The sequence below is a fragment of the Silurus aristotelis genome (genome assembly GCF_946808225.1).
Source record: "Silurus aristotelis genome assembly, chromosome: 24".
NCBI classification, from domain to species: Eukaryota; Metazoa; Chordata; class Actinopteri; order Siluriformes; family Siluridae; genus Silurus; species Silurus aristotelis.
The window spans coordinates 6,722,773-6,729,411 of NC_139597.1; positions in this window are offsets into that span (position 1 = coordinate 6,722,773).

Below are 6,639 nucleotides of genomic sequence, written 5' to 3' on the forward strand. Positions count from 1 at the left end.
TCATTACCAAAATCTGGGTTCGCCAATTCAGAGGTCAAAATTCACCTAGACAAGTTTGACACATAAGTAATCACTAACGGAAGCAAATGCACGACTTTTACACTCTGTTTGCTTTGTCCTTCGGTGAATTGACTTCTCTGCCAGGTGAATTGTTTGTTTGGTCAGACAGCTGTTTAAGCTGAGAAAGCAAAAAATTAATACTTGCCAGGTGTTTCCCATGGGCACCTCAGCTTTTATAAATCAATGCAGAAGGCTTTGATTTTTGTATTTCTTAGTTTGTTTTTACTAAACTAAAATTCCTGTATAAAACAAAGCTTTTTCTGCTGAGAATCCATTTAATTTCCTGTTTACTGGGATGACACATGGGCTTCGTAAAGATGTTTTAGGTGATGTAAAAGTGTTACATAAATGCAAACCTAATTCTTTCATTTGAGTTGATTTTAATGTAAATTTACAAGACTTCATACATACAGGTGGATATTTAATAGAACATAATCTAAGCCTCAGTACTGTGCTATTAGCCACAATGTCAAAAGTGCAGAAATTCATGCATGAATTCACAAATCTTACAGGGATCCTCAAGCATTCTTATGAATAGGTTATGAATAACAAATGTATCAAAAGGCATCTGTTTAAATGAAGGGTTACCGTTCTGGATCCTGTTAAATTATATAGTTACTGCTGTGCTTGAAGGTGTATATAAGACAGGCAGAGCTCATGGTGCTAAATAAAAATTGAATATGCCTCTTCTAGGTTAGATAGTGATGACGCTGTGGGGGTACAAAACTCTTACGCAGAACAGCAAGAAAGTAACCCGAGGTTACCCGATGGTCCACAGGACTTTTTCAGAGACTGGGTCTGGAAAATTCCAACTGTACATTGACCAGCTACTTGGTTTCTCAGGGTAGGCTAGACTTAGAAAGACATGCAGGCAGTTGTTTTGAAAGAGGCAGATGTAGAAGACAGGGTAGTATGGGGATAGATGAGCTGCTGTGGCGACCCCCTAACGGGAGCAGCCAAAAAAAAAAGAAGAGTAAGCTAGAATTAAAAGCTGCCATGCATACTAAAAGAAAATATCCAAAGAAGGGAATTTGTTTTTTGTTAAGAAAAACTGGGTCTAATATCGTTTGGTAACATCCCAGTCAAACAATTAGCAGCTTATATGAAAGGAAAGCAACAACTCTGCTTCCCCCTAGTGGTGGTGATGATAAAATTAATTGGGCAGTAGAACCAGGTGACTTTTACATTTAAGTGAAGATTTCTGAGGTTCAGCACAAAGTGTTTTATATAACTGATCCTCCTGGCATGTGTGTGTCTACATACAGTACATACCTATATACACACACACACACACACACACACACACACACACACACACACACACACACACACACACACACACACACATAGAAGCACTGTCAATTAGTTAAAATATTTAAATGCGATTAATCGCATTATTGTAATGATTATTCGCAACAATCACACATTTTAGTCTGTCCTAAATGTTCCTTTAATTAATACTTTTTAAGTTTTTAATGCTCTAATCAACATGGGCATGGACGATGCTTTCTGCTTTTTAAAGTAATTATGGTGTTTTAAATTGCATAAATAATCAGGACACCAAATAGAACCTTTGCTATGTTTCCACACGGACAGTTTTAAATGCCGGATGTGTGCATCATGGCGGATTTTGGTGCTTGATTTAAGACTTTGCACATCAGTAAAACACTTCAACTAGAAGATCTATATCAGTTTAAGCATGACAACACCCCATGCACAAGATTAGCTATATTAAGATATACAATGATCGGACATAACATTATGACCACCTGCCTAATATTGTTAGTCCCCTTTTGCTGCCAAAACAGTTCTGACCCATCTAGCATTAACAGCATTAACTTCTTCAGTAATTTGAGCTACAGGAGCTTGTGTGTTGGATTGGATCATACGGACCATCCTTCGTTCCTCACGTGCCCCTTTCAAACCAACTACCTGCATGTCCTCCTTCACCACATCCATAAACCTTCTTTTTGGCCTTCTTCTTTTCCTCCTTTCTGGTGGCTCCATCCTCAGCATTCCCCTACCGATATACCCCATGTCCCTCCTCTGCACATGTCCAAACCATCTCAATCTCACCTCTCAAAACGTCGTACATGCACTGTCCATCTAATAAACTCGTTTCTAATCCTGTCCATCCTCGTCACTCCCAATGAAAATCATTGAAAACAATCTTCTCCATCCACTACACCACACCTGCACTCTTTTCTTCACTTCTCTAACACACTCTTCATTACTTTGGACTGTTGATCCCAAGTACCTGAACTCCTCCACCTTCTCCCTGCAACTGCACCACTACACTGCCCTCCCTCTCATTCACACACATGTACTCTGTCTTACTCCTACTGACTTTCATTCCCCTTCTCTCCAGCATGTACCTCCACCTCTCCAGGCTCTTCTCAACCTGCTCCCTACTCTCACCACAAATCACAATATCAGCCGCAAACATCATTGTCCACGGAGAATCCTGTCTGTCCTCGTCCGTCAACCTGTCTATGACCACTGCAAACGGGCTCAGAGCCGATCCTTGATGCAGTTCAACCTCCACCTTGAACCAGTCTGTTGTTCCTACTGCACATTTCCTCATACATGTAAAGACATTGAGACCATCTTATGAAGTTAAACCCAGTGTTAAAAAATTGCATTTTTAAGGATAATTTTCTTTATTTTCTTAAAGATTGACAACCATCATACAAACATTTCATAGTTATTTACAAAGTGTGCATAATTTACAGTGACTATTTTCTAAACATCACATCAGCATTATGTAATACAGCTGTTTATAGCCCAGCAATGATTTTTACAGCTGTGCATAAAATAAATGAACATATATAACAGATTTCTTCCTTATAGCAGTCCAGCAGCAATACCAGACCTGGCTCCTGTGCTCTATACTAATACTGTGCTCTATTTATTATACAAGTAGCCAGAATGATGCAAAAAACAATGTCAGTCCTTTAAAGGTTTAATCACAAATATGAAAAAGAAAGGAGTTGAAGGGAGAAAAAAAAAATTCCAACCATAGCAAATCAGTGTTGGTAAGAGTCATTCCTGTGGAGGGTTAGCTGTGTTAGAACAGTTGCATTCTTCTGTCAGTTCTCTGGCCTGTTTAGTAATTAAAGTGCGTTGGCCTTGCTGAACCTCAGCTTCAGCACAAGAGGAAAAACATAATACGCTCCCCCAAAAAAGTTCACCCAGAACAAATATTCTGGGAGTGGAGCTATTTCTGGCCTGCTGACTATTTATAGACTGTTTTATAAGAGCGTGCTGCAGAAGTACTCTGTGGACATGCAAGTATTGAAAGATTGTTGAGAATATGTGAACCAGAAAGAACATTTGGCTTTAATACAATCAGATGAGATGTAGTAAATCAATAGTTCGAATATTAATAAATGTACAGAATATAAGTGTTTTTAACCCTAAAGTTACATACATACCATGTCTACTAGACATGATCTTCTTAATACAAACAGGCAAGTTCAAATTTATTACCACATATCAGAGAATTATTTTTATAAACATCTCACATCGATATACACTATATGGACAAGTTTGTGGACACCTGACCATAAGACTTGTATGTGCTTTTTAAAACATTTCATTTCACATATAGTCCCTATTTGCAGTTATAGTAATCTCCACTCTTCTGGAAGGATGTTCCACTAGATTCAGGAGTGTGCTTGTGGAGATTTGAGCTCATTCAGACACAAGTGTGTTAGTAAAGTCAGGTACTGATGTAGGTGAGATGATGAGGCCTGGAGTGAAGTCAACGTTCACATTCATCCTACAGGTGTTCAATAGGGTTGAAGTCAGAGCTCTATAGCAGGCCAACCCATGTAAACTCTATGTTTATAGAGCTGGATTTGTGCAGAGCATAAAGTCGTCGTGTTACCAATAATGTTTAAATAATGTCCCCTTTTAATCTTTAACCACCACTCAATACAAATCTTTTTTTTTTTTTTTTTAAAGGTGCTAATAGTTTTGGCACTGACCAAAGTCTGGGACATTTATTACCCAAGAGCTCTCACTATCTACATACCATTACACCTTGAGAAGCTCAGATAATCACACCCTGTTATTTCCTTGTAAGTTTGCAGATCACAACTAAACAGGAAAAGAAACATTTTTTGTCTCCTTGAAAGCTAATTGAGGAGAATTAGGGCTATTTCTGCTGTTTTATGTATTTATACACAATTTTATTGTCTTTTTATACCACAACAACATTCCAACAATATTGATCTGTTTATAGTCAAAGGTAATGCTGTGGAACATCTATGAAACAAACCAGTTTCTGTCATTGCTTATGTTAGAACAGCTATAAACAGTCATTTCCTTGCCAGCCTCTGCTTTTTATCTCTAAGACTTAAAAAAATAAATAAATAAAATGTATCCACAGAAAAAAACCTTTACCCTGAAGACTTAAATTTATATCGAGCCCACTTCTCACATCTGTTTAGAAAAGTGCCAGTGTGCCATGTTCCCTCCTGGGCCTGCAGATCAAGCCAGAAAAGGAAATAACTCATTTTCTCCAGTCAAAACCAAACGAGGACAAGTTTTCTCCCTGTGCTATTTCTGTGCAGTCAGTTATTTATAGACTATTTTCAAGATGTTTATGGGAAAAGGAGATTTGTAGATGTGGATGAGATTGGAATCATAGAACGACCTTTACAAGTGTGGAAAACTGATTCAATTATAAAAGCAATTAAAATACCAAGACGAGACAGTCAATAGTCGACAGACGAGATCTTAAGCAAACCAGACTGTTTCTTAAATCAATAAATTCATCAATACTCAGGCCTTTTAAACATAAGACTTAAAATTGATAAAAATAATAAATTAACAAAGCCACTCATTTATCCTTTATTGAATTAACATCTAATTTTAAATATACTATTAAATATTTTAATATTAAATGCATTTATCTTGTTGTATCAAATATTATTTAATAACACAAAATTATTTGAAAAATATATACTACTTCTCCAAGAAAACGGTGAGGTCGAACACTGATGAATTATGAGTTGGCACACAAGTTAAAAAAATAAAAAAAATAAAAAATAAAATAAATAAATAAATCAAAACAACAATTAATGTCTATTTCTTAGCAAAAATTAATTCTAGCCTCCGACAGTATTCAGAACTGATTATCATCGCTTCACATTTATAACTTCAAACAACCTACACCGCTACCTTCAAATCATTACATGGTAGCGCTACAGCTATAATTGCCTTGTTTTCACTTCACCCAAGCGGATAAAATGGTGAGGCGTAAAGCTGACGTGACTGCTCCTTTAATCTTGGTCAGTAATGACCCATAATTGATCATTACGGCACAATCACAAATTTGAAATGTTTTCAAATTGACTTTTTTCAAATAAATGGACCCTTGAGTAACAGGCACAAACTACAACTGGCATTAGAAAAGAGCACATGCATAAATACACACGCACATAATATTTTAACTAATATTCTAAAACGTTCAACAATATTCAACAATACATTTAAATTGTGACAAGAGTGGGAGAATATTTAAGAAAATAAACTGAGCAAAATAATCCAAGTGAGTGTGTAAAATGCTATGTGCTAATAGCGAATAGGGCTAGTCAATAATGTTAAGTTGATACAGGCACAACAATAAATTGAGCACATGTTAGTAATAGGTTTTTCATTCTAATGATATCACTGGCACATTAGTTGTTTTATTACTGTAAACAGCACAAGCACGACATACTCAGCTGTGGAGTGTTGTTGAATGGGAGAAGTGTTAACATTCTGAAAGTTGTATTCCTCTTATACCGCAGTTGATGGCAAACACATTTGATTGATTCAAGTGCAACATACTTTCATCTATTAATAATTGTTTAGAATGTTCGCTCTTAGAACATTCATAGAATGGCTTGTTTTTTTTTCCTTTTCTCTTGAGAATAATAAAATATATAAATAAAAATAAATAAAAATTCAGTATTTTGAGTAGTTTTTGTCTGTAATTAGGAGATGGTATTACCCTTATACAATAGTGTTTTGACAATGTTTACCATTTTTATATTTCAATTATGACAACTGTTGTGACACACAATACACATGATGCTTACAAACATCAGTACCCTTGATATCAAACTCATTTCCACGTTTGTGTAAATAAAAACAGAATTCAGCCTATAAATTTATAGCTTCACCTCTGACTGATACAAAGTGCTCGCACTGGAGAATCCCTTCAAAATTTTAAATAAACTTTACCATATTAAAAATGACATTAGGTCTTAAAATCGATTTATGTAGTTCCACTAAAAATGTTAATTATTACATTGATCACCTTCATATAAAATGGGCTGAATTAATGCTAAGCACCAATGAAAGAAAAATGTCTTCCTGCTGTACCTGCGAGTTGTATTAATGTGGCTAAGTGAGTTAAAAGTCAGTGCAAAACTGGCTGCAAAATAGGTATATAAATTATATTTGTCCCCTTACTGTTACGTTCAAAGGCCAGATTATAAAATGAAGCATGCCTAGTTATGCTCTACAGAATGTCTGTTTATAATACTCAGAACACTAACTTTTTTATAAAGCTTCTATATTGCAAGC